The following is a 12,695-nucleotide window of genomic DNA, read 5'->3' as shown; positions in this document are numbered from 1 at the left end:
ATATAATTAAAAACTACATAGTTAGAAATTTAATCTACTCTAACACCACTAGTAAAATAAAAAAATATAACTTATTTTAATAAAACACTAGCTAATTTGTGGTTTTTGTTCCTCTCGACGAAATAGTTCAATTTCAAAGCACCATTTTAAACTTTTTTACGAGAGCCTATATTAATTAAATAGTTCCAGTGAATAGAATTCAAAACTTTAATAATTTTATATCCTGACATGAATCCATAGAAGATAATTTATAACAAGTTTCTTCTTTTTCTTATAACTTCTATTAGGATTTTTTAATTATGTTTTTCGTAATATTTGTTTTTTTGCATTAAATATTTCTTTTATGAATTATTATGTTTTAAAATTATTAAAATTAAAATATTTTCAAAAAGTGAATAATTTTGAAAATCTAAATCTTGTAATTTATATCAGAATAAAAAATCAGCAAGTATAAAAAAAAAGTCAGTGAAACGAACTGCAATCAGTAAAAAGACTCTATCAATAGCTTGCATTAGGAAAGCCATTGATTACTCAAACTTTAATTAAGGTGGCCAGACAAAAAAGAAAGGGCATCGTTAATTGGTTCGCTGGGCTTAAAGCTCACTTTCACGCCCTGTCGCAGCTTGCATAGAAATGCTTCTAGGTGAATACCCTTTGAATGCACCTCGAAACGAACTAAAATGAGTTCTCTCCCTTACAATAGATCGAATATACTTTTATTTCGAGAAAGTTTCTTCGAATTGAAAATTCAATTCTTCATCTTACTTTATTGTGTATTTTTTTACTTGGAGAAAAGAGAAATAGTATTTTTTATATACAAAGAAAATATATTATTTAAAATAATAAGAATATAAATATTTATGTCTTAAATCATAGAGGGGAAATATTTTTGTGAAATATTCAGGAAATTATGTTCTGTATAGGGGGGGGGGGGCGACAAATTGATTTTATAATCATCATTCGTTTTGTAACGAGGGATCTTTTCCTGTTTTAAATGAATTGCTGTTGTAACAATTAGTAATGAAAATTCAATTGGATATCTATTAAATTATAAATTGTTGTTAAAATTTGCCGGGGATTAAATAAACCTGTAAATGAACCTCTACAGGAACAGAATGTTTTTTTAATGAGGGTCAACTTTAAAAACAGGTTCTAGTAAATATTTTCTTTTGCACTAACCCCTTTAAAATCAGGCGTTAGAACATATAATTCAAATATATAACCTTATATATATATGGAGTGTATGGTAACTGACATAAGTGATACTGCGGACAATGGCACAGGCTTTAGATAATGCCGGAAATGGTCTTCGCCATTAAGCTTCAATCGTGATGGCAAAATGAACGTCTCTGCGGTGACAAAGCAAATTGCCGACACATTAAGAGCATTTGCTTTGATAGAAGATGCCCTTTGCATTTCAACACCTTCTTCCTGACTACAACTCATTTGTAATTATAACTTTGTCAAAAAAAATTAGATAATTAAAATTCCATGTTGGAAAATTATTCACCCAGCAATTTTAGTTCTGGACAAATATATAATTACTTTTTTCATGCATATGTTGATCATCAAGCAAAGCTTGTTACCATCGCATAATAATGAATGTCACATATATCTGATAATTAACAGTCCTTTGAAAAATTGCGTACAATATAAAATTATCTCTTATTACTTTCATCATGTATAGAAAATTTACAATTGCATTTTGGTCTTTGAGAAAATGTCCTCGTGTTAAGGGCACGAGGATTTGTAATTTAATATTCAACATTAAATCAAAAGTCCTTTGTTTGCCAAAGGATAATTATTTTCCTCAATGCAATTTAATTTTGACTTTTAGAAATATGAGGAGTATTCAATTTTGAAATTATTTTATTATATTTTATTACATTGAAGAAAGTTTTTATAAAGAATTGTTTGTTTTTTTCTATAAAACGATCATTCAAAATCTCGTTTATATAAATCGTTACACTTTCTAGGAAGATACAATCCAGAGGAAAATTGGATTAGGTTTTGTTGGATGCTACGTGAGTAACAACGGTAATAGTAGGAGTGTCGTATTTCATGTGAAGCTCACGAGCAAGCATTTAAACGTTAGAGTAAGCTTATAAATATTTAATAACTAACTCATTCAACAGAGTGTGAACGTCAGGGGAAAATTATTTCTTAGATTTGGAACAAATGCAGTTTTCGTTATATGAAGAGATTTATTATAATTACATTGTTCTTTTTCAGTTATTGAAATTATTGTTCAGTACATAATACCGAATAGTAAGATTACTTACATTAGATAAATATTACCTTTTCATATTGATCTTTCATCTTTATTCGATTGAATTCGATTGTGTAAATTACAAAACCATTTTTTTTTTATATTTCAGGACATAAATGAACATTTATTTTCAAAATTGTGATTAGTTTACTTTCTTTTATTTTACCACATTCGTTTTCTACCAGGTTCTTTAACTTGTTATATTTACGAGCAGATAACATTGTTTTCAAAGTGACTAATTACTTGCGAACAACGAGGCGCTTTTTTTTCTTTTTCCGAGTTTTCACAACCACAGGAATTAACTTAATGGCAGCTCCGGTGCAACGAACCGGAAGACTTATTCAGGGGTTGAATTCGCACCACAAAATCTGTACATTTTTCTTTCTCTGAAAAGAAAATAAACCTGTAATTTAATGGCACTTTGGATTTTTATTATTCGTTTATAATTTCTATCTTTGTCGATTCATTTTCAATAAAATTGAAATACTTGGAATGATGTGTAAGATTAATAATTTTCATCACATTTCATTTGATAACTAATCAAAAGGTTTTTGATTATTAAAAATGCATTGCTACGTTTGATGTAATGTTAGAATCACTATTTCAGAAGCTGGGCACATACTGAAGTGCTTCACAGATAGGGGAAGAGAAGGCTTGTGAACCGATTAAATGTGCAAGACAGAGTCAGGGGTTATCTCGTCTCTGGTATTGTTCGGTCGTGAGCACAATAATTAATCACACTTTTGTGAGTAGTTACTCGAAGCTAATTTTGTTTGAGGCCGCGTACTGATTACCTGTTAACTACATTAAACTCTAGCTATTATTTTCTCCATTAATCATTTGACAATATACGCTTCCTACATTTAACCTTTTTGATCCTTAACGATGTGTATCTACACCGAGTTACTAATTTTATAGAAAATGTTTTTTATTACCTACCTTGAACACTTTGAATTTAGAATATTCCACCGGAATATATGCAATACAAATAAAATAGGAAAGAAATATATAAATAGAACATTTTAATCGGCTCGCCATGTAGACCCTGCTTAACTGGCAGCTGGACACAAACTGATGAAAATATAATTAGCATCCTACCTCGGTCCCACATATAAGTCATGCGCAGCTTGTTTGGCCCAAGTGGAATGATTACAGGCCCCGACATTTATGATCTTGTCTCTTGTTGACAAAACGGGTAAGTTTAAATAAAATCTTATTCATTAAACTGGAGAATTAAATTAAATTTAGTTAATTAAATATTTAAGTACATTTGGAGATTTAAGGAATATTCAGCAATGGGAATAAATAGCGAATTTTCTTTCCAATGTGTGAGAATCGTAAGGAAAGCCGTTGACAAGAAGAATTCAAATCCACCCATTCACTCTCACCTTTCAAAGCAAATCCTATTCGGAGTGAAGATAAGTTTCCCCTTCGCTGCATCGTCCATCCTCATTGACTTAGAACCCCAAGGGAATCCCTCTTTAGTTGGTCCCTATAGCTACTTTATCTCTCAAGACAAAGTTTAACTTTACCTTCCTCCCTCTAATCATTTGTACGATCACATGTACATATGCATGCAGAAACCAATACCTTGATCTAAAACCTCTGCGGCTGAGCTAAAGCGTAAGAAATTGGTTACGTCGAATCTAGCACACCCCAGGGTGTAAAGATTATGTCTTTTATACTTTAAATTCCTCTTTCGTTTTATTATTTCTCTTTTCGACTTTTTCAATTTAATCGAAACTTTTTACAGGGAAATTGAATCTATTTTTTAAAAAAGTCGTCGCCATATTGGATCCACCATTTTAAATTTTGAAAAACTGATATCAGATTCCAGAAGTGTCCTGCTCATCCCAAGATGCCTTGCTTCGGATTTTTAATTTTGTACGAGACATGATAAAAGATGATGTAAAAATTGATTTACTAACAATAAGGTGTAATGAGGATTAACACTTTCAAACTGAAATCCCACAATTTTATTGATGTATTAAGTTATAAAAATAAAAGTAATGAAAAATACCAGTTATACGGCATCACAGTTCAATTCTTCACTGTTTTCTTGCTTCTCTTCTTTTTTTCTGATCAACTTGGCTTACTCAGTTGTTCGTGATCCCTCGGCAATTGCTGCAAGGCCATTGGAAACTGATAAGAGACCACAAGACAAATGGCCGAGACAGAAGAGTGTTTAGATCGACCACTTTTGGCTTATGAGCTTCGCGACATTATCTTGGATACTTTATCGAAAGAAAAGATGATTGGAATCCTTGAGAATCAAATTTGTGAAAGAAAAATCGAAACGACTTGTATAAAAGAAGAAAACTGTGGAATTATTTTCTGAAGAATTTGATTAATTTAGAATTTTCCTTTTTATTTCATTTTAAATAAAAATACCTACGATTGTGTAAATTACAAATTCCTGGAAAAAATTCTGATGTACTAATTATTTAAGAGAGAACGTATATGATTAATTAGAGTCTACTGACTCTCTGCACTTAAGTCTACTCATACTTTGAATATGAAGCAATTTTTATAAACTTTAACTTTTTGATGAAAAAGTTAAGGATACTTTTAAAATAATAAAAATTTTATAGAATTTTAAAAATCCACTTTAGGATAATCTATTTTCGAGTTTTAATTAAACTTGCAATTGATATATAAAAGTACTTTTGAAAATTAATTTGCATACGAAAATTTGTAGGAGACAGAATTGCCTTTGATAGCAGGTGTGAGAAAAGCAGAAATGTCCAACATGCTTGTACCATAGCTATTACTAAGATCTTCATTTATTCTAGCGGAAAGTAAACTCTTATCATACATAAACATTCATCCTAAAAGTGGAGAGTGTTCAACAGAGGATAGAATAAGAACGACACGAAGGGACATAAGTTAATTAAACTACTATACTTCTCAAGTTACTTTATAACATGAAACTCTAATGTGGCAGCAGACAGAGTAAATCTGATTAATTTGTAAAACTTATTATCGAAACTCCTCACTAGGAAAATTATCAAGAAAATTTCTCATACAATTTGCTTTTGTTCCCTTATTATAAGAGAGAAAATTTAATCTTGTAATATAAGTTTTATGAATTACATTTTATTAAATAAAATACTGAATACGTTCTAAATTTTGATTTGACGAATAAAAATTTCAATTAGATCTGGAATATATTTGAAAGTACTAATAAACAGTAAAAAGAAAAGAAGTAATTTCTTGCAAAACTTTTAGCTTGCAATTTTGTGGTAAGAAGAGGCAATCCCAGAGCTAAGGGGATGAAAAAGTTTTCCGATTTACTTACTTTCCTGTAACATGTTTACTTGAAAAGTATCTAAAAATTTAAAAATTTTCAAAAGCGAACACTGCATGCAAATCGAGTCATATTTGTCAGATAACGAGTCTTCGTTTCTTCCAACACGGTGGAATTTATTTTTATCAAAAACTTTCGTGGATTTACTCAAAGAAAATGGATTTTTACTTTTGGGTACTTGTACTTTTTTTGTCAATCCAAAGACAATGCGGTAAAACTTTTAAAGAAATTTCTAACATTGTGAACGAATTGGAATTCGTGATTGTTTATTCAAACGTTAGATGTTTCATCTTTATTTTTAAATAAAATTCGATTGGGTAAATTACAAATCATTTTTTCTGTTCGTATTTGAAGGTGCTCTCCGTCTGAGTGATCGACTGAAAATGAAAGAATCACAAATTAATATAGGTATTAATAAAAGTTGCTCAAAGATCAGATACCTATCCATAAATCCATTTATTATTTATAATCGGTCCGGCGATATAGAATTGTTATGAATAAATTGCTTTCCTGAAAAAACGAACCGTTACAAAAAAGTTAAAAATCAAATACCAAAAGTTAGGTTTACGAGATTCAAAGTTAACGAAGTTAACAATTATCAAGTTGGATGGGGACTTTCAAAATTAATTTTAAATCCCATTTACGAGCAACTCCTTGCATCTAATGGTTACAGAAACTGCCAGAGGGAAGCTTGAAGAACTAGGATAAACTTCTTAAGATGGCTGTCTACTACTTTATCTATCCTAAACGCGCCTTTTCATCCGACTTTAGAAACCCCTCGTAAATTTGTAGGTTTACTGCTTTAAACGGTCTCCGCTCGACCACCATCCTGATCTTTTAATAATGCATGCTGGATCTGAGGATAGCTCTTCTTAAGAAACTTTGACTTAATTTTCACCCCAGGAGAAATTAAAAGTTGCTTATAATTAATAATGACTGGAGGATATTGTTAGTTTATTAATTTGAAAACCTAGCTTTTTTTTACTGTTGTAAGAAAGTGACACCTCAGAGAGCATATTAAGAGAGTCAAGAGATACATAGATTATGAGTATGGTTCTTTGAGAATAATCATTAAAATGAAGGTATATTTTCTAATTATTCAATAATAAAAGAAAGCTTAAAAACTTTTTATCATTTAATAAAAATTTATTTGAAAATTATACTATTAATTTATTACTAATTTTTACAACTTTTTTCTACGAAATGAAAATTCGAAAACATAGAATTTAGTTGGATCGTGTTGTGGAGGGTGCGCGGTGCGTCTTCATTCATATTGAAATCGTAAAGAGAATCGATTTCGCATTCTTTAGCTGTTCTTAAATTAGTGCATTCTTCTCTTCATTTCTTCACCGACTCTTCATAAATTACAAAAGATATTAAAAATTCCACACCACAATTTCCTTAAAAAATAATTAGTTCAGTATTACCATTACTTATTAAAATAGATGAATTGAATCCGAGTAAAAATTAATAAAAACTATCAAGTGGCTATTACCTGTTGAATTTAATATAAGAATTTCTTTAAAATTTTCCATGTGAATATTTAAATAATTTTTAGTTTTCAATCATATTTTAGACATAAATGGGTGTTGGTATGAAAAGAACTAAGTGTATTTCAGTGTAGCTGATCGACAAGATGACGAATGGCGGACGTGCACAATAAATGGACATTTAACATTTTGCAATGAAAATGCTCTTCATGAAAGGGGAATTAAGATCGATGTCAATAAGTAATTTATAATTGACGTTCGTATAGAAGTTTTTGAAGGCCGGTAATTGAAAATTTCCAATAAATGTATCACGTTTTGACTGAGTACCCCAAAGAGTAAAAAAAACCAAAGAGGCATATAAAAATGAATAAAATACACATTTGATACGTTGTCGAATGTCAGGTAGATGAATGAACGTTTATGAGACATGTCCGAGAAAGATTTATGATTTAATTTGTCAGGGCATAGATAGCTTATGGGGTCATGAGTCTGATCCTAGGATGAGATTATATTTCAAATCTAAATGCTTTCGCAACTGTGGAATTGTGAATTCTATACTTTGAATTTTTAATATTCCACCAGAATATAAGTAATATGAACAAAATAGGAAAGAAATATATAAATAGAACATTTTAATTGGCTCGCCATGTAGACCCTGCTTAACTGGCAGCTGGACACGAACTGATGAAAATATAATTGGCATCCTACCCCGGTCCCGCATATAAGTCATCCGCAGATTGGTTGGCCCAAGTGGAATAATTGCAGGCCCCAACATTTATGATGTTGTCTCTTGTTGACAAGACGGGTAAGTTAAAAATTGTCCATTAGTATCAAAATTATATTTTTAACATTAAATAATAAATGGTCAATTGGAGATTAGTTTTAAATAACTCAGACTGACCGTACCGTCACTTGTTATTGATGGAATATAACAAATGGATTATTTTCTAAAAATAAAATCGTTATTTCTAAAATATAGTAATTTCATAAATCTATAGAAAATATATATCTACTTATCCCAAGGATTCCAAAAGGCTATACAGTCTGAAGAGAAGCTTCCTGTGTTATGAAAAGCTTTTGTAAGATACTAAAATACTATATCCTGATAGTGGGTGTACGAGGTACTTCACCTCATAAGGGGTGCTTATTTTCTCGAATCAAGATCCTCGTCATAGAGTTATATATTTTTTTATGGTGAATTGGATTTCATTGAAAATAAATTCTTTTTTAAACTAAACATACAAACATGAAATGTTAGTTTAAAAAATATTTTCTGTGTAGTAAAATATTTAACGCGTAAGCAAAAATAGAAAAGAAACATATAAATAGAACGGTTTTATAATTGTATCTATTGTTAGTAATCGATTTGAAAAGTAACGAGTGTTTGGAATTAGAAAACTGTGGGAACAACTTCTTTTTCAAAAGTTGTAAAAATCTCGCAGCGTCTATTAAAAATATAATTTCCCTGGAAAGAGAATTTAATATCTTTTTTATATAAAACGACAACGCTTCTGTACTGTAATAAATAAATTTCGTAATACTGTTCATCTTGTATCTTGAACAAAAAGTTTCTCACAACACTGTCGGGAAAAAAATCTTTTTTTTTCACTAATCTTCTGTTCCTTCGTACATGAACATGAAAGTTTACTTTAAATCCTCTCACGTTAACCAAGCCACCACGATTTTACCCTAATCATCAAAATGTAGCTTTAAAAGAGAACGTATGGCGCAAAATAAACCCGGTAGAATTATAACGTAGAAAAATATTAACAAATGAATATTGCAACGATTATTTTTGTCATGTATCCAATTCTTAATATATATTGCAAATTTGAAACTTTAGGTAAATATTCCAAGTAGAAGTATAATGTTTAAATTTTCTTTTTTGTTGAACAGCTAAAAAGTTTCTAAAAAAAATTGTACAATTCTGAGAATGCATTTGGTTTATGTGAAGACTTTAAGGCGTGACTGGTTGTAATCTTGAATTAAATTTTGCATGAAATACGCGGAGTTATCCACTTGACATTTAAGTGACGCGACTGTGTCTGCTGAGCTTATTGTTAGTAGAAGGAAGCTTTCGAGAACGAATTCAGTCAGTCACCAGTCAGAAACAGTACATTGGATAGTCTCTCTAAGAAAGTTTCCCCCTAAATGCTGTTGTCTTAGAAATGCAACGTATGTTCGGTATGTTGTTACGTGGAACCTTCTCACTTATCACGAAAAGCGGTTTTCGCCCAAAACTGTTTAGAATGAATGAGCCTAATGAAGATCAACAAATCTAAACGTAAAGCTACCATAATTTATCTTGTAATTAGTGCGATGCACCTGTGTTTCGTATTTATAAATTTTTAAAGAGTCAAATGTTTGTTATAAAAAAATGCTGTCCTAAAAATATTTATTAGTCTATTAATTACTGAATTGTCAAAATAATTAGTTTTAGCGTTAGATCGACTAAACAGCAATATGCCTTAGATTATTCTATATGGTACATGAAGATTGAAAATACTCGAAAGTTCATCAGAGTTAAGCATTCCATTAATTACTTTGAAAAGAAATAGCAGATCAGCAAACTAAAACTTTTCTGACAACAAAGGGCTTTTTAGATCAACCCTCAAATCAGTATAATCATGATCCATGTAATCAACAGGAATGACAATTTGTCCAGCAATATTGAAATATAAACAAGTTAAAATTAATTATTAATGGCTGTACACTTCTTGATTTTGAAAACTTTACTTTGATGCCTGAATGGAGAATAGAAACGAAACCCTTGAAGATAGATTTCCAGTCCATCATTTGTGTGGGACGGGAAAGTCAGGCTTGAATGTCCCTCTCATGTCTCCTAAGTAAGTGGGAGTGACGCGAATCACCATCGATTCAGGAGTATTTGCTAATGGTTAATCACTTAATCATCGCAATGAACAGCTCCACGTCGAAGTTCCTATTACTTTCGAAAATAATTTAAATTTATAACCCTCCAAAAAAATCAAATAATCATTTTGAACACCACAGTGAGTCTGCTTAGCAATACCGAAACTGGAAATGAGTTTTTAGGCGAATGTAGAAAATGGTTTTTAAAAAAGAAAGGAGAAAATGTAATTGAATACGAAGGAAAGTCTAGTTAAGGTAAAATTGTTGGGAAAAAAGTTTCATTGTTGGAAAACTGAACTAGAACCAAGGTTAAAGTATATAAGAGGACCTTCTAAGAATCTACCGAGCACGATTTCCTTGCTTTACTTTCGTACATTATTTCCTCTTGAAGGCTTTTACATTTCTTTCTATTCTCTTGAATTTTAAATTTTTCTTTGTTTATCTCCTTTCTTGCTTTTCTTTCTCTTTATTTCCTTCTGCCTTATCTTCTAGTCAGGAGTTCTCTCTCTCTCAACCCTGCGGATATTGTCTGGAAATGAATGAAACTTTCTCATAATTTATCACCTATCTTCAAATCCTAACCGCAACTCCAATCTTAAAGTCAATCTATCAGGACTTTGAAATTATTTAAAAAGGAGATTGAAAAAATTTGTCACATATAAAATTTAAACAGTAATTTTTTTTAGGGAACTCTTACCTCATTATGGTATTTAATTATCTGCAAATTGAAAAATACAATTTGTAAATATTATGTTTCCGTATTAGCAACTTTATTTGTAAAAAATATTTTATTCCTTATTGTAAGAGGACGATCGTTTTTACTTTCAAATTTTGATTTGAATCTACTTTTTAATATATGGTAAGTAATTTTTTTAATTGAGAACATGTAATATGCTTTCGTTTATATGCAAATTCCGTAATGGGATTGTCATTTTATAAAGTATATATTTATGTATTTGCGTTTCAATTACCAATAAAAGAGAATTTGCTTTGAAGGAAGAAACTCGAAACTGAATAGAGAAAATCGGCTTACATGCGAGAAGCCAGTGTTGGCAGAAGGTTGGGAGTAATATTGTATCGATTTTATTTATTCATGTAAGGTGTATTGAAGGTACCAATAGTTTGCTTCATCTGAATAATTTCGATATCTACAAGTTCACCGAATTTTATACAAAGGCTCCTATTGAAATAGATTCTGTACAGAAATTTCATTTTATGTAGGTACTATTTGTAGGGGGATACCGAAGTACGTGGGATGAAAAGAAGAAATAATAAACATAAGAAATGTTGTTAAAATCTTAATTAAAGTCCCACTCTAAAATACACAAAATGTTTACACAAGGATACATAACATTACTAATAACAGATCAATAGATCAAGATGGAGAATCCTATAGTGACGTTTATGGTTCATGGAAAGATCTAATAGTTTAAGCATTGTATGAAATAACATTACAAGAATACTTCGCAACAGTTAATTTAGAAACGGTCAAAATTCATTTACAATCAGGAACAGTTTGTAGTTTGTCAGCATCCACGAAAAGAAGTGTGTAAATTATACTATGATGTACTAACAAAAAGTTGCTTATTGGAACAGTGTAGTAAGTTATGTGTAAATGAGAACTTCTTATGCAGATGGACATGCTCCCCCCATTGTCCCTAAACTCTCAGGGCAATTACGTTTTGACACTGGATCTCGGGAATGACATTGACCTCCATTAGACGAATAAATGTTTGTTTATATATTGTTTAAACATTTTTTAATATATTCCATTATTTGTTTGACTATCTTGAAGGGCACAATGATAATTTGCCCAAAGTTTAGTTTGTTTACCGTTTCTTTTCTTTCATTTACTATTTCTCTACCTGAGGTATTCTTCCCATTCCTTATAATCCAATATCTCTCACTCTCTCTTTTTCTCGCTTTATATCTTCCACCCCTTCTTCCCTTTCTTTTTTTCCGTATAACTCTGTGACAAAAACTGGAGGGGATGAGAATGGATTAAGAAGTTAAACGGACAGACAAAAGGGACAGTGTTCATTCAAAAGTTGAGCTGCTGACATGAGGGAAAATTTCTGATGTTTTTGATTGTGGAGTGCTAACAGAAGGAGAATAATAATTTGGTAAGTTTATTTCTGCTGCTTGTAATTATGATTGCTCCTAAGAGCTGGGCTTCGGCCTCCTGCTGCTGATAAAACCTCTACCTTTTTTTCTTAAGGTAACAAACACTGAATCTGTTCAAATAAGGCAATTTTACGTTTCATTTAAGAAATGTTTGTTGTGCTGTAAAAAGAAGAAATTTTGTTAATAACGTTCTTCAACAGTATACCTATGAAAAGATATTAATTTAAAAATATTTAATGAAATACCTTGAAACATAGTTGTTGACTCTTTTCCCCCTATGGAGTTACTTTTTACTTTATCTTCCCATCCAGTTGCCCTTTTCGTCTGTCAGATCTATTGAAGGACCTTTATCTTTCCCTTGTCACCATTGCGCGTCTTCTTTCTGACGCCTAGAGGCAAACCCTTCTCATCAACCTCGTTCTATGATTTTCCTCTGTAAAGCTTAGCGCGCACTGTTGGCAATTGTCACCGTAATCTCTTTTCTTGGTTTGTCGTCACCTTTCTGATAATGGCGTGTAGGTTTATCATCAATCCCTTCTTTGTTGTGTGGTTGACTTTCTGTTGAAAGTTTCAAGACCAACTTCTTTTTCAATTAAGAAATCACGCTACATTGAATATCTAAAGATTTGACGGT

Source organism: Leptopilina heterotoma, unplaced genomic scaffold, assembly GCF_015476425.1.
Source record: "Leptopilina heterotoma isolate Lh14 unplaced genomic scaffold, ASM1547642v1 Lhet_42, whole genome shotgun sequence".
Taxonomy (NCBI): Eukaryota; Metazoa; Arthropoda; class Insecta; order Hymenoptera; family Figitidae; genus Leptopilina; species Leptopilina heterotoma.
Note: the sequence above shows the minus strand (reverse complement) of the source record.